The 23,362-nt window shown below is 39.1% G+C and overlaps 1 protein-coding gene across 4 annotated transcripts in view; it reads right to left on the minus strand.

The window, feature by feature from the left end:
- LOC112147747 (SPRY domain-containing SOCS box protein 4) overlaps window positions 1–23,362 on the minus strand; it is an 87,031-nt gene that overhangs the window by 40,413 nt on the left and 23,256 nt on the right. Inside the window, exon 1 of one of the 4 annotated variants that reach the window (XM_024274323.2) lies at window positions 5,508–5,687. The exons of 2 other annotated variants lie outside the window; for them this stretch is intronic. The gene's annotated coding sequence lies outside the window, so the exon portion shown is untranslated. One more of the 4 variants, XM_024274325.2, reaches the window with a different exon arrangement.

Here is a 23,362-nt window from a genome sequence, read left to right on the forward strand (position 1 = left end):
CACTCAGTCAGCCCCTTTCACAAAAGCCCCAGCTGGGGCAGACAGGTATGGAGTTGAGAGCAGCACATGGTGCCACACATGTACACAGACACACATGAAATGAAGTTTCCAACAAACAGAGATGATGGTGAAAATCAAAGGTGTTTGTGAACTGTAAAAAAGCATCATCCAAACAATTGTGATTGAGTGATTTAAACTGAAAAAGCAGAATTTCTTTGGATGATGAGCAAAAACTGGCAATCAGATTAGTCAACAGGACAGAAGGAAGCAAACAAACTGAGTTAACTAAAAGCCTCATCAAAAAGTGGAATAACAGATCATCAGAGGGCAGACAGACTGTAGTGTGCACCTGGTGTGTGGGCTGCATTCATCTGGCCTTTCGTGCACTATCAGTCCTAACAACTTTAATCACCAGAAAGCCTGTGAAGGAGGTGTGCACATCTTTTGTGCAACATTGCATGACTGAACTGACACTGTGTTTCTGTCTGTGTGTCTCACAGACTGGGGTTTATTTGAAAACTGTCCAGCAAGCTCTTACTGGGCAGACTGGCTCTGAAGTCGCACTCCCACATGAATACATCCTCACACGCAAACAGACAGGAAACGGCAGAGGGACCACTCACAGCGGCCCCAGAAACGTCTGTGGGCCGCACCGCAGAAAACCCGCCAGGCTCCCCACAGAGTTCAACACAAGTCATTCACATGTGAACACTAATAACACTATGCTTGTGTTCTTAGGCACAGGATGTACACCGACCTGAATGCGTGTCTCAGATGGCCAATCAAGAACAACCAGTGACCCTCAAAGCCACACAGGATAAGGCTTAATAGCCTGATGGTGATTCAGCCTTCCTGTTTCTCATCTCCTTCACGGACGCCAACATTTGAAATGTGTTTGTCAGGATCAGTTTAAGTCGAGTCATATCCCTGGCACCCAGAGGCGGTGCAAGCAGACAAGCGAGCTGTTGTCTTGACCACTAATGCTGTACCATCCACTCTATGCTCATCAAAAAATAGACTGTTTGGGGGATATGCTTTTTGAGCCAATAACATTGGATTGGGAACTCATGTATAAAAGATTTAACTAGTTATCTTTTGTGGTCAAATCAGGTTAACATTTTTATCATGAAAAAGTTGGCTGCCCAAGAGCCTGTAGAGACGTATCCAACTTTTTAAAAAAGAGGGTTGTTTCCATAATCGTCTATTCTTCTGAGACATTTCCAAAGGTTTTAACATGCAGCAAAGCCAAATCTCTGTTTGGACAAACTTGCTTAGAAGACTAATGAGACACAAGGGAACACATTTATCTGCAATTTTAAGTGCTCGTTTCTGGTCTAACATAAAATCCAGTGGTTTTCTTTTGTAAATAAGCCGTGGTAGACTTGAATGATGTGATTAGATTACAGTAAAAGCTATTTATCATTATTTTCACTGTTTTCAGCCTTGTAGCCTTTCTTAGTGAAGTTAAATAAATTTGGTAAAACCTTTTAAACACTATAATTACTTACATTTTCCTCATACTTTACATGACTGATGCGCGTTATGCCCATTTCTACAGCATCATTATCTTTTGTGTATGTAAAGCCTCCATAGGACCTCGACTAGTCAGCAGACAGTTAGAACCAGTAAAGTAAGGGTGGATTTTCATGCTTTGGGGTTTGCTGTGTTAGTCACAGCAGTCTTTAAGGACATCCATCACACGATGATGTCATGGAGTCATAGGAAGTAAGGAAATGTGTGTCATGAGAAAAAAGAAACCCTTTGACAAGAAATGGATTTATCAAAAGGAAGTGAATTGAAATAATATTTTAAAAGCTTCTCACACTGGGACCTGCTTAACAATAACAGAGGACCAACAGATGCCAAGCTTGACGGCAGTGAAAGGTCAAACTGGTGAAATAACTGACGTTTTTGAAAGAAGAAACATAATTGCCCTCAGCCTTGTGACTCTACTTTGACCTTTTTGCTAAAAATTCACATCCCTGAGCTCTGCAATCCATACAATTATACAACCATGAGTATGGATGTGGAGGATGCTGCATTTTTCTGAGAATAAGTCACCTTTTTTTGCATAGTTTGGCCATGGGTGAGACATACTCAGGAGCGACTAAAATTTGATTTTTTACAACATAAATTGGCTAATATATTAATTTTTTCCCCAATAATAACCCCTTTTACGTGTTTGCATTAGTATTTGCTACTGACGGCACTACAGAAGCCTTACAAAATAAACGTGGAAGAGAGTATGATCATTCTCCTCCTGAACTTGATATTTTACTTAATTGCATTGAGATACTTTTCTTATACTTATTTTTTCCATTCTCAGACAATTGTGGGACATCAAGTCATCAAACTGGGTTATAGAGAAACAGAAGTACCGCTGAAAGCGCCGTCATTCAGATGGAGCTCCTGCAGTAGAGGGTAAAGATTGCAGCAAGAAAGACTGAATGATCTCATAAACCCAGACATGGAGACTTGCTTACCAATGTTTTGACAAGCTTCTTCAAAGTAAATAAACCTGATCTCTTAACATCATCCATGTCTCCCATTCATTGTAAATGAGATATACAGCCAGTATATCCATAATTTGACAGTAGTTTTTTCCACACGTGACAAGACAAAAAGAGTAAGATGGAGGTGCTGCACTTTGCAAATCCTTCCCGCGATAGTTCACTTCTTCAGACTTTTTATTTTGCCCACCACTTTTGAACATCAGTATGAAATTCCGGTTCAACACTTTTTACTGCTTCTTTGGTACGGCAGAGAAATGCTGCAAGGCGGTTACTGTGGATGATATGGCTACAAGATACGGTGATAAATATTTATGACATAAATTGTTGGGGATATGTTAGAAGTCAGGTCAAAAGTTGTTTTAATGAGCCTGCATTCATTGGACCACCTTTTAATGAGCTGCTGTCGCATCGCTGCTCCACGTTTGTCCGCTAATGACTGTCTACGGTGTTTGTTTTGGTTCAGTAGTTCCGGTCCCAGCACAGACCGGTATCAGACTGAGGAATTTCAGAGTGAATCGAACCTAAGTCCGATTGGAGACAAACCGAGACCACCTTGAAAGATGGATCCGAGAGCTGTTTCTGCTCCCGGACCAGAGTTCGCTTGTGTGTATTCGAACTGAAACTTGTTCCGGATAATCAGGGAAAACAAACTCTGGTTCACTTTAAACTGACCAAATCTGTCCAGTCTGAATGCACACTTGTACTCCAGTGCAACTTATTTATGTATTTTTCTTATTCATTACGCTGTTTTTTGCCCTCTGCATCTTATAGTCCAGAAAGTACGATAAGTTTTGCTGTAATGAATTGGAGTCATGATATGACGTGAATCACCATGGGATCAAAACTTCTACTTTTCATCGCTTTAAGGAAATCCCCACAGAACTTGCATGCAACACCAAACACCAACAAACCCATTGTAACATTCAGACTTTCCTCATAGCAACGACTGTACCCAGTAGATTAAACAAACTGCCATCCTCTTAACATTGCTGACATTCATTCCTACTGAGGGAAACCCTGGGTGGCTGGAGAAACCAGAGAGACATAAATCTGTGCCGTCTGGCTCCTAACATAATGTCAAACTACAGACAGAACTTCAAACAGGGACTTTCAACATATCCTCAGGGCTGATGAGGGGAAGTGGGGTGCTGTTAAAGACCCTTTTGGACTTCTATAAGCTATAGGAGATGGTAACACAATCTTTGAATTTCCTTTTATTCACTTCATGTTTTATTTCTCCACAGCATTTTCCTCCTCTGCATACCAAAAAGTGGAGCTTACCGCTTAAGCGACAAATATGAGCAAATCTATACACAGTTCTATAAATATCTATGAAATTATGTTTTGTATTCTGAAAGGTGCTATCTGCTTAAAGTGAAAAGTTAATGATCCAAAAGCTTTTATCTTGTCATAAGGCACCGTTCTTTCTTTAGTCTTTCTTCATACTCTGAACTCTTTCGACAGTGTGATTGGCGCCTCCCTAATGAATCATGTTCCCACTCCCACATATTCCTTCTCCTTATGCATAAACCCGCTCTTCTGTAGAAATGAAGAATTTCCAAATAAAAACTCCCCTGCACTTTCCTTCTCAGTAAATACACAAGTGAACCTTGGAACTGAAAGAGAACGGGTAAATATGATAATAATTAAACTAACTGTGCAAATAAAATTCAGAGTGTTTCCACAGAACTTCTTATATTTCTGTTTTAACACCTTTAAATCCATGGTGCCCTGAGGGAAGTCTATTAGCGCAGGAGTGATGGAGCACTGCTTTAAGGAGAACTCTGCAAAACCTGAACACACATAGACACACAAACATATTTACACACACATACAGACAGAAGGCTTCAGCAGTGCCATCTATAACGCTCTCAGGGGGTAGTGCTGGCTGATTCACAACCCCACCACTAATGAAACTGAATCAAAGTCTGCCTGGATATGATGCACTGCTGCTGCCTCGCTTGTTTAAGAGCCAAGCCACTTGCACAAGTGTGATGACATGTGTCACACCCACAGAAGTCGAACACAAGCCGATCATTTTTCTAATGCTTGCCTCACAAACCAGCAATACTGTTGAAAACACTGTTTAAGCTCCCTATTTTATGCCAAAGATATAAATTTAAAGTGAACATTTTGGAGCAACTTCTATCACACCAGTCCAACAAAAACAGTCATGTACTTCTCTTTGTGAGAACTACATAGAAAGTGATAAACAGGTGGGAAGATGGAAAAAAAAAAGAGTAGGCTTTAATAGATAAAGGCTTTCTGGGACTGACTACATGAAAATGAAAACAAGGGGTGATGGAAAGCCAAAGAGAAAGATAAATAGGGAGAGAAACGAAGGTCAGCAGCTGACAAAACAAAAGAATAAAGTTAAAAATGAGAGCTTTTTCTGTCCCAGGACGGGCCACACAAACACACACTCCCACCCCGCTCCTCAGACTAAACACAACACTGTGAGAAAAAGGTGCTGCAGACAGCACACAGTCAGATTGGAGGTGTCTGGGACACATGCAAAAACAAAGTGTTTAAAAATAGAAAGCAGCATCTATCCTATTATTATACGTAAGCAAGCGAGGAAATAGAGGGGTAGTTTATCCTATCGGTCTCAGCTGGGTCTCTCCTGAACAGAAGCAGACGCATCCAAACTGACGCACACGGGAGTATCCTATCTGGAGAGCTGAGACTTCGGGACTATTAGGAGAATTAAGGGCAGTAGAAAAGAGGAGACTAAGAAGTAGATAATATCCAGAGGATCACGGAATCTATAATGAGGAGGTCAACAGCAGCAGCACAGCTGATCTTACTTAAAGTATGAGAAAGAAGTCATACTCACTGTCACTTTTTACCCAGGGGCAATGGATATCTGTGATGGAAATGTCACAAAGAGTGCATCCTGGATACACTAGGTCATCCGCAAATACAAGTTCTCCTGAAACCAGCGGCAAAGACACAGTACGCTTGGCAGACAACACAAGAGAACATGCTGCTTACGGTGAATTTTCCAGCAGCGTCTCTGGTGTATCCGTCCTTAGTCAGTCCGTACTCACGGCTAACAGCACCCAAAGCAAAACAAAACTTCTCCGGTCGGCTGCCATGAATAAGGAAACCCCAAGAAGTCCCGTTGAGGAGGCGAGGCAGCCTCCGAGTCACGTCAAACAGACTCTTTACTCAGAGAGCTGCCTGCTTTTCTCTCCTCTTCCTCATCCCTCCCCTTTTCCCTCCCTGGAGCTTATCTGCCCTAAGGCTATCACTTCTCCTTTAACACCGCCCCCCCAACACACACACACACACCTACTTATGCTCCATTGAGTGTTTCCAAGGTAGCACAGCTACGACGTTCTTTGGTTAGTAGCGTGTACACACTCTTTCAGCCCCACTCCAGTTTCAGTTCCACTTTCCGAGAGTGAGCGGCGCAGCAGCAATGAGAGAGAGGGGGGGGGCGACAGAGAGGGACATGTAGACCTGAAAGCCGATCCCCTCTGATCTCATCAAGTAAAGTTACCAACAGCAACCAGACCAGCCGGCAGCTGAGAGAAACTCCCGGTTCACCTCCCTCCCCTGTCAAATAACCCCCGTTCTCACAAAGAGCTCACACAGAGCCAGCCAACCAAACCGGCCCACCCCTCCCCCTCCACCAGAAGCACACGCATGTGCACATACACACACTCTCCCACACGTGCCACAAATGCTGCTCAAGCAGAGCATACGAACAGTTGAGGCATCAAGGCAATAAAGGCCAGTCGCATCTCTGACCTCGGTGTGGCACTCACCTTCCAGGGGGTCATCGTTGCACTAATGGCTGAATGCAGTTCCACCTTGCAGGACCGTTATAGCAGATCAAACACATATGTAGGCTCACCACTCAAAAAAGAAAGGGTCCAATGATCTGATGCACTCTTACAGACATCCCATGATAACAAGAAAGGTCCCATTTCCATGCCTTGAAGTGTCAGAACGATTTAAGGAGGAAAATACCTTATTTGTGCTCAACGTTAAATATAGATGCGGGTCGAGACTCATAAATCCACTTTGCTTTAATTTTGTCCTCGGTTCCGTCTGTTCTTGATACGCTCATTTGGTTATGAGGATATACCACCACCAACCATGGAGGAGACAACAAGGAGTTGTTTGACTGATGATTATATGATTAGAAAGTGATAAGGACAACTCACAGTATGCCATCAGTACAGAGCCACGTTAAATACAACAGTGGGTAGCCACTGGGGGTCGACGTTGGTAATGTGAGGTGGCATGTTTTACCTTTTCTCCTTGCTGGCACACAGGTCAGAGCCTTTGTATGTTATTAACACTTTAAAACTGGATATATCACCAGCGACACCTAAATAACACTCACTCCTTGAAGTACCGCGACTCTTCCACCATTTACACGACCAATGTGAATCAGCTCAATCTGAGGCAGAGAAAAAAGGCTTTGCATAACAGCGCAAAGCTTCTTTTTCAGACAGAATCAGCTGATTTACGTTGATTGTATAGGCACTTTTTAACTTTTAAGAGTTGTATATCAGCTGCTTTTCTCCACTTACAAATCTGATGGAATTCTGTTAATTGCGTAAACAGTAAAAGAGTTACGCTATGTTAACATCGCACTTGGCAATGTGGATTTAAGTGGCCACTTCCAAGTCAAAAGTCTATATAAATGCACAGAAATGCCCTTTTTTGGCTTCCATGTTCAATACTCTTGCATTCACAAGAAGCTACGCACATTTTTAAGACCATTTTTATGCTCTTGGTACAGTTGAGCGGCCATTGAACGCTCATTGAAAGTTAACCACATTGAAGTTTGACCATTCCGAAACACGCAATTTGATATTGACGTATGGATGACATCTCTTTCAATTAAAGGAAATGCCAACTGTTTTAACATTGATCATGAAGAAGAAATTACTTATTTGCGGTTTGTTCCCGGCCTGAAAAATATGACTCGAGTCTTTCATTTATCAGAATAGAGCTGTGAAAGAAAAAGCCTGGAGCAAGATTTGCGAGATGTACACCGCTTTGACATTTGCACCAACTGTTGGTGGTGGACATGCACTAGTAAACAGCAGAAAAAGAAGAAGCCCCTCCCTGCTTTTCCAGTATGAACAACATGGGCTAAATGCGTGTCCAAAAATGTGCGCTCTTGAACACTCACATAGCATTCCCCGTGTGCCCGTTTACGGAAGTCGAGACACTGGAGCTAAAACTTCTGTGTTAAATGGTTAACATGTGACTATTTATGTATGCAGTCCATTGATGTTGAGTACAGATATTTAAATTTTACCTCCAGACCAGGTGGACGTCCTTTTTTCATTTTTTTTTCTCACTGCTCTTGAGACCAGGAAACAGTGCAGTGGCACAACTCTGTTTTCACTCTGTTCACAACAGCGACTGCAACAAACAAACTAACCATACTTTGAGTTCAAATGTAGTCTGACATGGAACAAATTGTATGCTAAGAGTAGACTCTTAAATTGAAACAATGAAGTAGTTCCTTTGGTCAAACACTGTCAGCAACTGGTGATGCAGAACAGCTGGAACAAGTCTAAACATGCACTAAAACATGGGTCAAATAGTCACACGGGAGTTGTAGAGTTTTGTGTGGGATCAATAGCTTCATGTCCTCTAAAGAACAAGTAACGGAATACAAAGAGGCACATACAAAATCCCATAAGTCTGACAGCTGTGGTACAAATGATTAAAACCAACAGATTTACAGGTGTATAGAGACTATAAATGAGATAGAAAATGCCTTTATTTGAAGGAGGCAGGTCAATTTTTGTGTTGAAACTTATTTGGGCATGGTGGTGGGCCAAACCAAAATAATACCGGTGTATCTTTAAATATACCATTTCTTTAACAGGGATAGCCCAAAAATACTACATGCTAGAAATATTTTTTTAATCTTGCTTTTTTGTTTCACACGTCAGGAGTTATCATATCATAAGAAGTACTTTTTGTGTTATGACCTGTGTCCTTAAGCTTTCAAAGGTGTCTGGTATTATGATGTACATTTGCCCCCAAAGATAACCGAACTGCATAGCTTGGCTCCTAGGTGATTTGAGGATCACTCATCAGTTTCTCCCCTGCGGTTTCATGTGTAAATTAGATGGTGGAACTCAAAAGTGCATTTAAAGAAGTGCAATGTGATAGGTGAAAGAAATCCCACCTTATACAATGTCCTGGGATATTTCAAATTTTCCCTCAAGCAGGTTCATTGTGCATCTTAACCTCTAAAATAGAAAAAAAATAACCAGGAAGACAGGTTTCTGTCAGATAAATCATTCGGGAGAAAGACCAGACAGCTCTCTTCCTCTGTGAATCTGCTTTTCTCAAAACTCCAGTGGCAACCAGGGAGCCAAATTCCCCATAAAACTATGTCCTACTGTACCGTTTTTGCATCACGTTAGCTCAGCTTTTCAACTGTAACATACACTGAGAAAGTTGTGGGACAGTAATTAATGGTTTGTCTGACTTTTGTTCTCAGACATCTACAATTACAACAAGAATAGATTTAGTAGCTGGTGCAAAGAAGACACTTTTGTCCATCCACTACATGAGACACCTTAGAGCTGTGGTCTGACATTTTTTTAAAACAAGGTTTTCTCATATAGATGAGTAATAGAATTAGAAGAGTAGCAGTTTCTTGATGTACATTAATTAAAATGTAGATTACATAAGTTTCTATGAACTCCCTCTGATTAGCAGATTGATTTTTGCAAAGAAAAACAACAGCAATTAGCAGTAATTTGTCAGTAATTTCTTAAAAGTGCTGTTAATGTTCAAATAGACAATGATGTAACATTATAGGACATGAGCCTTCTGATCAATGGTTTTAAGTCATTCACACCAGACTTTGGTATATAACAAATCTTGTCATATTTAATGATTTCCATTGTCCTGTAGCTCGTTCACCAGTTCAATAATCATATTTAGAATAATTTAGCACTAAATTCTCTATAAACATTTAAGTGTCTGGATATGTTAAAAAAACAATAATTAAGATGCAAAACAAACAAAAAAGGTTGTTCCAGTGGGTTAGAGTAGAAGTCAGTTTTTAAAAGAAGTGCAGTAGAAATGCTCAGAGGACTGTGGAAAACTTTTGGATATGAAGTGACCTTTCAGAGCTGAAGTGCACTTGGGTGAACTTGGCTACATAGTCAAAAGAGCAAGACATGCTGGCGTGTCCACATCACCAACTCTTCCCACCCCCACACAATCCATTTTTTCTGAAAATCTTCAATTTGACTGGTGACATCAGTCATAACACAAGAAATAGATACACAAGTGACAAAGGCTAGATGTTAAAAAATGAGTAAATATAAAACTTGAGGCATTTTCGCCGCATTGCATGTACCGTATTTTCCGGACTATAAGTCGCGGTTTTTTTCATAGATTGAATGTCCCTGCGACTTATACTCCAGTGCGACTTATATACGAATTTTTAATGAGATGAGATATGGACCGTAAGTCTAGAGTGCCCTCTTATGGTGATCTATGCAATTACTTTATTTACTTTAGTTATTCAGACGTGACACAGAGGACGAAGAATTTAAGGGATTTAGTGATATGGAGTGAGATTCCGTGCAATTAATTACAGTAAAGATACAAAGTTGATGAGTTCTTGAGGCTATAGTTAAATAAAACTGTTATGTTATACAAATGCTACACCTTTTTGTTTTTTTCATGATGCTAATATGTGTTGACACATATTCAGCCTGTTTTCTATTCACTTATGAATGTTATAACTTACCTTCCAGGATGATGTAATATTGTTTTTTTCAACCAGTTTGTAAAATAAATTACTTGAAAAAAATGCGACTTATACTCCGGTGCGACTTATGTATGGTTTTTTCTTCTTCATTATGCATTTTTTGGCCCCTGCGACTTATACTCAGGTGCGACTTATAGTCCGAAAAATACGGTATATTAAAAACAAAACTTGTTACTTTGTAAAACATAATACCATCTCAGGAGGCCCTGGAACCACAAGCACAAGCTGTTTTTCTCCTTCAAAATATGCTGGAATTTTATTGATGGTGTTAATGGTTGAAAAGTTACAGTATGTGAAAGATTTTTTGTTTAAGTTGTGCCGGCGACGCCTCAGGTATTAAAGGGTTAAAGGAATATGAAAGTTTTCAAGTTCTAACAGGTATTTTTATTGAATCATCTGTCTACTGGAACTACAGTCAGAAAAACTTTAATGAAGAAAAAAATAGAGAATATTCTTAGGATTTGATGGAAAATGAAAGGAAACAACAGTGATGTTCATGTTTTGTTTACTGCTCAAGTTCACCAGGAAGTTGACAGAAAAACATTTGAATGTGACTTTTTTAAATGATAAATACCAATTTCTTTATTTAAAATCTTGTGTGTTTTCTATTATTTCTTGTTAATTCAGATCTTCTGTTAAAGATAAAGGTATAAATTGATGGTGCTTAACAATGTTTTTAATTTTCGTACATCTAATAACCATTCAGACATAATATATTAAATAAAGAGAATCATGGTTCTGTCTGTGAATCATTGAACTTGATTCCTGAATCGAATCGCCTCATAAGTAATAACACCCAGCTCAACCCCATAGGTTAATTGGAGTCCCTAATGCTACGTTCACACTGTGCACGTGTTGTGCGATTAAGAACGTCCTATATGCAATTTCATGAGCGTTGGTGTTCACAACCAAGGAGAGGCAGGAAGGAGCTTCTTCTTATTCTTCTTTTTCTATTGTTTACTAGCATGTCCCACACCTACAGTTGGAAGAGTCTTGGTGTGAAATGTATATATATATATATATATATATATATATATATATATATATATATATATATGTGTGTGTGGGAGGGTGTGCGTGGGTGTGTGTGTGTGTGTATGACGGTGTCATAAAATTCTGGCCGGGCACAAATGGAAAAGGACGTTATCCACACGTCACTACTAAATCCCCGTTACTGATTGGTCAAAGTTCAGCTGTTCAAGCAGCTCAGCTAATTGAACTTTCAACGCACGCTCAGTGAATGCCTGGGTTTGTCCATAGAGCTCGAGAACAGACTTAAAAACTTGGGAAATGATGCGCAAACGCGATGGTTTTGAACACAGAAGCCCAATAGGCAGGTTTACAGGCGTTTACATAGACTTATTGTTGAAACGCGAGTTGTTGGCCAGTGTGAATGTAGCTTGAATTGTCGTTGGGTGTAAATGAGTGTAATTGTCTATCTACATGTGTTCAAACTAGCGAACCTAGTGTTTCCTGCCTTCACCCAATAGCAGCTGGGATAGGCTCCAGCAACCCTCTGACCCCAAAAGGGATACAGCATGAATAATTCTAACATCTGACGTACGTATGTCAAATGACAACACATGCAGACAAAAAAATCTACCTCCTTCACAGAGTTAGGTTAAGGATAGGAGCATCTGTGCAAACACACATTGGTAGGTAGAGATCTCTTGAAGTAGACATGTGGGTTAAATGCATTTCCATTGCCTCAATCAGGCACACGCTGCTAATGCATGTGCACACACGAATACCTCAGCCTCCAAAATTACTTGTCGTCATTCAAAGCAATGTAGGTCAATGGTTTTAAATGTAAGAAGCTGCGGCAGGCTTATAGTGATACTCGCCCTCACCTCCCTTAAGGTAGGAAAGTAGGAGTGAGCTTTAAAATCTGCAAAGAAAATGAAAGACCATATTCACAAAGGAACACCGCTGAAATGCAAAATGCGGGCAGATTAAGGGGGTTTTCAAATTAAACTGCTTATTAAATTGCTGTCAACCTGACACTAGCATTCTGTAATCTTGTTTGCTGCAGAAATACACATCCTTCACTAAATTTAATTAGTTCTCGCTTCATCTAACTCTGACAAGAATTATGTCGCAATTGGCACATTTATTGTGAAAAAACCTGGCGGAGGTGGAATTAAGGGATCAGCTTTAAATATATTGCCACAGGACAGGTAATAGTCAAATAAATTACTGCATCTCTCTGTTAAGCTGTTATTTAACTACCACTAATTTAAACTTTAATTAACAAAAAGGGAAAATGTGCATCCCTGCCATGCCAATTCTGTGGGATTATAGGCTTTCCACAGCTTTACTTCAACCCAGAGATCACAAAAAGTGATTATGATGTCAGAAAAAACATCCTGTATGCAAAGCCTAAGTGTTTATTTATGTTCATGTTTACAGATTAATAAAGCCTTAGAATAGTTAACACATTTTAAGTAGTGATTCACAGGAAAACTGGTCGTTTTTAATATATTTATAAATGCTCAAAATTCTATAATTGATCTGCTATGGAACAAAATGGTTTATAACTTCTGACATCCTGCAAAGAAACAAAGGAGACCAACTGATATAAAACCTTTAAACCGCGAGCTGTGGAACATCCCCCATCTTCTCTGCTGGACCCTCCTGTAAATTGCCCTCTGATTTTCTGCCTCAAGGCACATCCACACTTAAGGGACCCTATGGGGGTTTGGGGGAAACGTGTGTGTATCTATATGCATGAGTTAATCTGCAGGACAATGGGTGTTACGTCCCCACCCCATACACTGGGTATTAGGTCTACAGGCCTCACAGCTGAGCATCCTCCTGACAAAAGAACCTCAGCATGTGTGTGCGCCTTTTTTCAACACATGTGTCACAAACAAAGCCACCCAAATGTCCACAGCGCCCGGGGGAGAGGGCAGGGTGGATGGATGGAAGATAACAAACATGTGGCAGAAAAGTAATGGGCAAAGCAGGGTAAAAGGTAAGAACAATTAGAGGAGAGGAAAGCTTAAATATAATAACAAGGAATTACTAGTACAGATGGCAGAGCAAATGAGTGAAAGGAGAGATGTCAGTTTGGTCTGAATAACAGATGGGATAATGGAGGTTGAAATGCTTCATTTTGTGAATGATCCAAATAGATCAGGAATAAATGGTATCATAACTACCTTTAGTTTACTGACTTTGCACAAACAAAAAGCAGCATTACTTTTCTTTACTGTGAGTTATTAGATAATTTTTCTACTAAGAATTATAGGAATTTTGCATTTCCTTCAAATGTTCCAAGAAATATTTTATTACATTTGTATGCAAAGTAAAATTCCAAATGGCAAATAGAAAATGGATCCAGCAGTTTGTTTAATGACCTAAATGTATAAAATACAACATTACAGTTTTAACATAAAGATTGTAAAATCAAAAAAATATATGTTAGTTTTAGTCCAAATATTTGCAGAACTTAAACTCAGCTTGATATTAGTTCTTTAGGCTACAAAGAAAAAAGTCCGTCAAAAATGTATATTTTTACATAAATGTATTGAAGGGTCTATATCATGCAAATTAAACTTTTTTGAGCTTTTAGGTAATTTATAATGTAAATTTCTCATGAAAAACAACCCCAAACACTGTATTTTTGCTCCATTCACGCATTTCTGATTTTTCCTCTAAAACACCGTTTTAGCTCCTTCCAATCCACAAAAACAAGCAAGTCCTCACATTGTGATGTCACAAAGTGACCGAGTTAAATTTGATAATGCTAAATGAGATAGGGGTCTCAGAAAATCATGTATCAAATACGATACAAATGGTTATAGAAGGTTTAAAAAAAACTTTCTGATATCATCAGAAATATATATCTCTTATTCTTCATATCGGAGGATTTCCCCTTCTTCTATTCATGTGATGGTATTTATTAGGAAGAGCCATATGAGAACATAAGCTTTCAAACGTCCACAGAAACCCACTGGCACTCTGCTTCTCTCTGTATTACGCACATCAATACAGATACTGACCGTCTGAGTGCAGCAGGTAGGCATCAATTCAGCCTAGCTGCACAATCAATGGGAGTAAATGGAGGCAGCAGGAGGGACAGACAGCGATCTGCAGCCTTCATTTCCCCTCCCAGTATCTCTCCGTTCCTCCATTAGAACATCCTTTCAATGTCTTCCACTTTAGGAAAGCTCACTTAATGAGTCACAATCAGACTTTGTCTGGCACTCATGCAGCTTTTCCCCTCTTTCAATATCCTCAGTTGTAAGAATACTGACAGATATCACGACTCCACAACATAATCTAAGGCTTTCTCTTACTGTCAGATTGTCTTACTAACTTTATTGTCTAATAGAAAATTTCAAACTTGATTAGGCCAGGGCTTTTATCGGTTGTTTTATGGGTTTTTATGCCTGCATGAGTTTTAATGAAACTCTCCTGTTTTTTTCTTTTGTTCTGTCCAGCAATCTGATTGGCTGACTTGCTGACGCAAGAGGCAGTTCTACCAGCAGCTCAGCCCCTTTCATTTAACCAGGTTTCTTTCTCATTTGAATAACTGGCAGCTATGGGTTTTGGGCTATATTTCTAGTTAAGTTCTGTTAGGCCTGGAATCAGCAGAATCTATTATGTGGCTGGTTCCTGACGTCCATCCTTTCATCTTTTGTTTCTCTTTGCCAGAGCTTCCTACGCTTTTCTGCTTTTGGAATTAAAGTTATCTTCATTGGGTTACTGCATGTGGAGAGCAAATATCTTATGGTTCTTTGAGTCATCTGGACCAGTGGTTCCCAACCGTTTTCAGTCCAAGAACCAGTTTTATTGTTAGACAATATTTTCACGGACCAGCCTGTACGAGGCTGAAATTGGCATCTGATGTTTTTTTTATCATCCATTTTCCCTTAACTTTGAGGGTAAAGTGTATCTTTATCATCTGTAAAATATCTGTAGCTGGTATAAACATTATTAGATTGCTAGATTATGTGTAGGAACCATTCAAATGTGATGTAGATTTTCACTTAACCCATAACTGCCAGAGTGGAAGCTAAGAAATTGGATGCCAACTTCTACCTCACTTTTAATGTGCAATGGATAAACCCCCCCCCCAAAAAAAATCACTAAAGCTGGTATTCCCATTTATAATTATAAACATGAATGTACCGTTTGAGCAACTTTCGTAGCAGCTTCCTTGAAACATTAGACAGCTGGTTGCTGAATACCATGAATCATTGTTATGGTGAGGGAACAACTGTCGCAATACATCCATATTTGAGTAAAGACTCCTGGTTTTTATCTGTTAAATACAGCTTTCTTTATGCTTGAAGTTGAAGGCTCTTCTTCTGTTTCCTCCCAGGCTCTTTTCTTCAAAAAATAAACTTTCCAAATACGTTTGTTTTTTGTTAACTTTGCTAGCTTGATGATTTTAGTTTAGTGGTTGGCACAGCCGCTTTAAGGAAGCAGCGAATGGATTTTTGACACGTGACTGAGCGACTTGACATATATCAAGAATGAGTTGGATGTGGTGGGGAGAATCCAGTAGTTTTTTTTTTTTTAAATAAGCATCCTTAAGAATCAGATTATAAATAAAACTGAAAAAATGTAGGTAGTTTTTCTTTTTTTTTATGTTCAGCCCGGTACCAACTGTTCCACCTGGTACCAGTCAACAGCTCGGGGGTGAGGGACCACTGATCAAGACCTTAACCACTGACCATATACTCCCCTCTGCTAGTTCCAAGAAGTCAAAATCCCATAGATTTCTATTAAGAAATACATAGTCATGTTATTTGTCAGAATAACAATTCTTGTCCTAAAACCTCCTCCTTCTTTCTAATCATATTTTCTAAAATGTATGTTTTCTATATGCAAGTTATTATTGTTATAAACTGACCAATTAGATGCCTCAATAAAAGCATGTGGTGCCCACTGCGGCCCATCTCGAGTGTTTGATTGACAGCTTCTACCGAGCCCACTTTCAATGGAAAAAGTTGTGGACTTCAAAAAAGTTCACTCATGATTGGCGACAGTAGTTCCTCTAAAAACGTGACTCAGACAGACTCGAACTAATTGCTCACGACAGGTTTTAAAATGGCCACGGTGACGGCTTTTCTTGATTTCGCGAGGGCTGGAGGTAAGGCATTTTCTATGGATGACGTCAAAACCTTGATACGTCCAGTAAAATATTGTATGTCTATGATCTTCACACTTTACCTTATATTAACCAACCTGTTTAACAAAGGAGATGTCACTGATGACACCTAAATAACAAACACTCTTTGACATATCCTAAATATTTAACTGTTTCCGCAATCAATGCAAATCAGCAGAGAAAAGCAACTTTTGCTTTTGGCTTCACGCCGTTATACAACACTTTGCTGATATACAACACTTTGCCAATATACATAACATTACTGACCTAAAGTCTAGCACAACAGCACAAAGTCACTTTTCTCAGTGACAGAATAAGCTGAATTGTGTGAACATTCCACTTAAGTAAAGTGTTGTATATCAGTGCAAGGCTTGTTTTCTCCACTTCAGAATCTGCAGGAATTACTGTATTTTCTGGAGTATAAGTTGCAGCTTTTTTCATAGTTTGCCAGGGGTGCAACGTATACTTAGGAGCGACTTATTTATGTTTATTTTTAGACATCAATTGGCTCATGTATTTATTATTTTCCCAGTAAAAACGATTGTCTTTTAGCAGTTGTTTCCTCTAACAACCACTAGAGGGTGCATCTGAGTATAAGAATTTTCTACCGACAGTGGCAGAAGAAGTGTCGTCCAAAACAAACATGGAAGAGAATCTGATTGTTTTCCTCTTAAACGTTGATATTTTTCTTCTATAGATCAAAAGATTAATATTCTTGAATTTTTTTTTCATTTATTTCTTTAGTTACGCTTGGCTTTTTGGATTTGTTCTAAAACGTCAGACTTTTTACCCAAAAGTGCGACTTATACTCCAGAGCAACTTATACTTCAGAAAATATAGTAAGTTAATTGCGTAAAGGGTTGAACTGTCTAAAAGAGTTTAAACACTGAGGCTATAGCTTGGGTGTTAAATAGTTTTTTGTTTGTACTCTTGGTGGGTTGAAAAAGATAGAATCTAATTTTCCATTCACATCCCCCTGTCTCTCTTCATTTATTTTCTGCACCTGTTTTGTCCAGTTCAGGGTCCCGTAGGCGGTTAGAGGAGTGATAGGTCAGAGTTCAACCCCGCTGTCATTTGCCCAAAGGTGGAATACAAAGTGGAAAGCTTTTTATTTTAAATGCGCTGTATATCTTTCCTGGAACAGGAGTCAGACTCACTGTCCACCTCTCTGTCTCATGTCTACCCTGCAGTCCATCCCTCAAAAGGCTCATTTCCACCCTGTCCTCCATCTCTTTGTTCTCCACATCTTCTCCTTCATCTTTGCTCAACAATTTATCAATCTGGCACCTCCCTTGTCACCCCCTCCCCTTTTGATACCCTCCCATATTCCTTTATTCTTTGGCCTCCCTCCTTCCTCATCTTCAACAGCTGCTGGTCTGCGTCTGTCACTGCTGACCCCTCTTTGCCACGCGCCAAGTCCTCCCACAGAGTCCCACGGAGACCCTAAACCGTTAACACAGGCACACAAGCACATTTAGCCACAGACTGGGCTGTGATAGATTGCCGTCTCTGTCCTGGCAGAATGAAAAAGAACACAAAATTAGCGTCTGATTGTAGACTTTCATTCCACCTCCCTTTATCTTCTGCTAATTAAAAGTCTAATTAAGGGTGAAAAATGACACAGTCAGTTTGAACTGAGGACACCCACTCTTTAGTCTTTATAGATACATAAACTTTTCAACCCGGAAGGAAAGATGGGTTTTGCTTGTTAATCCCGACTTCATATAACTCAAAATGGACCATTACTGAATTCTAAGGTGTGATCTGGTTGAATACAGCATCACTTCTAGCAAAATTGATTCAGATTCTGGTGAGAGATCAACTCCAATAAAAAATGGGGTTTTAACATGTTCTTGTAGCAATTTTCTGATCATAGAGGACATATATAACAGAATTTAGGATTAAAACTGTGTTTCTGAGTATTTTTTCTTCAAATCATGATGGATCAGGGGCAGATGACAAAAGCTTCAGGTTTGTGACGCAGTAACTGTCATGGGCAAGCCAAAGTCTCCTTTCTCCTCTACAATTCTGGTTCAAACACTTATTGACAAATAGATTCATTAACGTCTTTATTTTCCTCATCTGAGCTGCCAAATGGCTCAAAACTGTACAGCTGGAAAGCTCTGATATTCCTTGCAGTTTTTTTTATTTATTTATTTTAATAGTAATATTAGCTTGAGCCTGTGGGATGCCACAAGCTAGCGGGAGACTGTAAACAATGGGGTGATGGGACATTAGCGGAACTAACTTCTGTGTCAACCGTCCTGTCCAGACCCAGAGGGAAATTTATAATAGGCTCCTGCTGGTCTGCAGAAAATAGGTCTTAAAAAACAACACATAGCTTTCTATATTTTGCCTAAAAAACACCATAATCATAGATAAAAGACCAATAGGAATGATTTTACAATAAAAAAACATATAGTTGGAGGGGGACTTGACACACAATTTATCACGTTTTAATTTCAAAGCAAATTTTCTCCAATAAAAGCAGTTTTTAACAAAAAAGAAACTTTCAGAAACAAAATAATTAAATCTTTCGTTAAAGATGAACAGTTTTTAAGATTTTTTTTATTATTATTTTTCAGTAAAAAAAACAAGAAACTGCTTATTTATTACATGAACATCTTCTTACCGAAGTAATGACATTTATTTTTTTAGAAACTCAGCTCAAGAACTCCAATAAATAGCCTCATCACTCAGTAAAGGGAATATATTTTTACATGGCTTTCTGGATTCAAATCCACCCTTCAGGTGCAGCATCCACACTGAATAACAGAGACCATCTCATTAAAGCAGCCAGCTACAGAAACCTGCAGACTTGACCCTGAAACATCTCACAGATCAAGCACATGGTCCCCATGGTGACGACACTGCGATGAACTTTGCAACACATCCGCACACCGCGCAGGAGGCTGGCAAAGAGGCCAAATCATTGACCCGACCTACAAATTCCTTATTTCCCAATTGCAACCCAGAACAAGCCCGGTTCACAGAACCCCCACCCTGCAACCCACAAAACTCAACAGATCAACTGGTAACTGCAGAATCTCAGACTACAGAGCATTCCTTTGTGGATGCGATGAAAGGTCACAGCTTTTCCTGTCTTTGTAAAGGGGAACATGATGTTATGCGTGCAGTTTTAATGTTTCAGTCTACTATCGCCCACATACTCTGAAAAGTTAGGACGGCAAGGATATTCACAGCGCTGTGTGCAACTGAGATTCCCAAGAGATTTTCCACCACCACACCGCCTGTGATGTGAATGCAAAGTGAAAAATACAGAAAAGTCACTTCTTTGGGGATTTGGGACTCTAGTTTTAAACTGTAAAAAAACAACAAAGTACATGCTCACAAATGTGTAAAATGATCATTTTCCTGTACTGACACTAATGTAACTTTTTTCTCACAATGTTCTTACAACCAAATGTAGTATTATTTTAATCTAATAACTACTTTTACTTATTTATAATATTGCAAAGTAGCTAGGAGGAACAAGAAAGATTAGAATATGTGGAATTTTATAAGAACGGACAATGCAAAGAAGAATAAGCGTCATCTTAAAGTAAATATAGACAATGACTTATATAAAATACGGAGAAATTCAATTTCAATTTCAATTTCAATTTTATTTATATAGCCCAATATCACAAATTCAATTTGCCTCATTGGGCTTCATGCCTGTAGTTTTTACAGATGCACAGATGGAGTCATAAAATATGCACAATAGGTAAAAACTAAACAGACTATAAAGAACGGTCATCCCTGTCCTTAGACCCTCCCTCGCGGTAAGGAAAAACTCCTAAAAAAACCTGAGTCAGGAAAAAAAGAAGAAACCTTAGGGATTCCCACATGAGGGAGAAAAACTCTTGCAGTTTTCTAAAGAGAACGTGGATGAGTCAATAGATTATTTGGATAAATTAGGATGCATTTGTCTGAATGCAGTAAAAAAGCAGGAAAGAACTGAATTAATGTGACAACAAACAATTGCTAAAACTTCCAATCTTCCATCAGTATTATTGCAATTCTCTAAGGGTGATTTCAATTGAGAATAGTCTTGCTTGTTTAGGGGGTTTTGTAATGGTGCAGAGGTGTATTGGTTGACCTCTGATCAGAAGATTTCAAGTTCAGTTCCCACCTCACATTGCTTCTGGGGGTTATGGATTGGTTCCTGTGTTGGGCAGCGGAGAGTGTGTGAATATTAGTCTTAAAAAAACAAAACAAAAAATTTTCTCCAACATATGTGGTTATCCATATTTATCAAAAGGTTCTGTGCCTGCCACAAAGGGCTATTTTCTATGAAACTCATGCTCCAAAATTCATAATCATTTTCAATAATTTTAGACCATGACACAGCTTACCATGGAGTTGTGTTCCTAACACCAAACAGCCAACTGCAAACTTGACTGCAAGATAAGCATCAATGTTTTTATGGTTGATGTCATTCTAGGATTTCTTTTTTTTTTTTTTTTTTTCACCAGTAGGCTTTTCTGAGAGGAATTGGCTCATCTTTCTTTTAACGTCGAGGGGTGACAGCTCTGTGGATAACAGACTCAAATCTTACCAGAATCACATACACGTGTCCAGTGTTGCAGACGCATCAGTCAGTGTCTGTGTCTGAACCTCGCACGGCTAAGTGCTCACTTCAAGTCCAGGAGCTTACAGACGCCAATTACAAACGGCTGTTTTCATTGCAAAATCTGTGTAAGGTTCAGCCAGAGAAACTTTCAACTGAAACAACCAGTGTTGCTAAATCTGACGCATTGTTTCAAAACAACAACAACAAAAAAAAGCAGGTCAGAATTACGCAGACAGACGATCAGATTAAGGAATGAAGAGATGGGTAATCTTTGGAGACAGTGATATATTATCTAAACACAAATCCGCGTGTGCACACAGGTACTTGAGGAAAAGTCAGGAGGAAGGTGAACAATGTTTCACATCTCACCGCCAAACTGGGGTGAAAAGTACTTTTAAATTAAAATCAAGTCGAGTTTGGTCATTAAATTCAATAACTCTTTTTGACTTCAGTTTTTGTTGGTAAATCAAAAGTTTTTATCATTTTTTTTCTCAAAATTAAACATCTGCATTGTGATTATCAGAGAAATAAAACATCTAATAACAGTTTTATAAAATTACCAGACAGTAATAAGGGAAATTTTTAATAGTATCATACAAGAATTAAGAACAAACATAACTTAAATCTTTATTTATCCCTTTTTAATACTTCAACTGATATCCCACCTAAATTAATTACAGTTGATAATTCTACACATCAAGAAGAGAACCATCTTAGTCACTACCACTAACTCAGCAAACATGGAAAACAAAGTACTTGTTTTCTGCAGTGACACTCCTTAAAGCTTCTCCTCTTCACTTTAAAATTATTATTTTTAAAGCATACCTGCACTGTTTTGCTGGATAGTTTTTCCAAAATGTTCAGTTAAGATCACTTTAAAAATTTACATTTTTCAGTTTCAAGGACAAGCCTTTTGATTTTTTAAATCTGCATGTTAAGCAGGAGCACATAGAAAATGATGGTGTCCCCCCATAAGGTTTGAAGGGATATAGGGGGCGAAATGTTGTATTTGCATTCACATGACAGCTTCCATCCATCCATCTTCTATTCCCTCTCCGTCATGTGTCATGGAGGCTGTTGGAAGCTATCCCAGCCACTTTGGGGTGAAGGTTGGATACCCCCTGGACAATTCGTCAACCCATTGCCAATCTAAACACACACACATGCACACTCAAATTCACTTCCTAGGGAGCAATTTAGAGTCACCAATCAACCTATAAAAAATGTTTCTGAGCTGTGGGAGGAAGCTGGACTGTCCAGAGAAAACCCACGCATACAAAAGGTAAACATGCAAACTCCACACAGAAAAGGTCTATCTGGGATTCAAACTAGGGCCTGCTTGCTGTAAAGCAACAGTGCTAATCACCGCTTGCCTGTTTATGACTATTTTATCTTTTAAATTTATTATTTATTTACAGTGCTCCCTATAATTATTCATACCACTTGGTATGAATGCTCCCAGGGAGCAGTATATTAATTTAGTTTCCTTATAAGGTATCAATTCCAAACTACAGTCATCTTATGTCTCTGTATAAAAAGTAAAAATGACCAAAGTAAAAAATTAGGATTATTGTTAGGGCTGCACAGTGGTGTGATGATTAGCAATGTCATCTCACAGAAAGCTTATGCACCGATTGGTATATGGGCAATGTCACTGCAAGCTAGAGAGATAGTCCAACACGGATAACAACAGATTGGATGGAAAGAGTAGTTCTCAACAAAAAGTCAGTTTCAAATGAAGATTGAATTATCAAAATGCCACTGCCGCATTTTTATAGTGTGCACTTTAAATTCTTGTATTTTGTTTACATTAAAAGTGGGGTCATCTGGACCCCACAAGACTGCTGACCTTTTTTTTCAAGGATTTTTTATCTTCTCTGGTGTCCGTGGCAGACATAAAATCCTGTCCACCTTTGTCTGGGAGGGATCACACATCAATATAAGGGTGAAGTCATTTGGACCCCATAAGAGTGGTATGTCCTCTGCTTCAACATAAAAAACTGAAAAACTTAGGGTACGATTAAGGTTACAACAGAACAATGTTGAAAATATTTTTGTAGCATGACCTCTTTAAAGTTATAAAAAAGCTGTTGTTATGTTTAGTCAAGCGCTGGAAGCTCGGTGCTAATGCTAGCAGACCGGCGATTATTGGTGACATCATCGACGAAATTGACATTCGAAATATGAGACTATTTTTTCATAACTCTCCGTTTGGAGGGCTAAATGAAGGGGAAGGGAGGAAAGAATTCAGATTGGTCCTTCCTCTACCCTACGATTTCTCTGTACCCCTCTCCTGTAGGAACATTTTTGGAGGGGTAGGGGTGTCCAAAATAGTTTTTTTTTTAAGGGAAGGGATGCGGACCCATCCGCCTCAAGGG

This window comes from Oryzias melastigma, linkage group LG17 (assembly GCF_002922805.2).
Source record: "Oryzias melastigma strain HK-1 linkage group LG17, ASM292280v2, whole genome shotgun sequence".
Classification (NCBI taxonomy): Eukaryota; Metazoa; Chordata; class Actinopteri; order Beloniformes; family Adrianichthyidae; genus Oryzias; species Oryzias melastigma.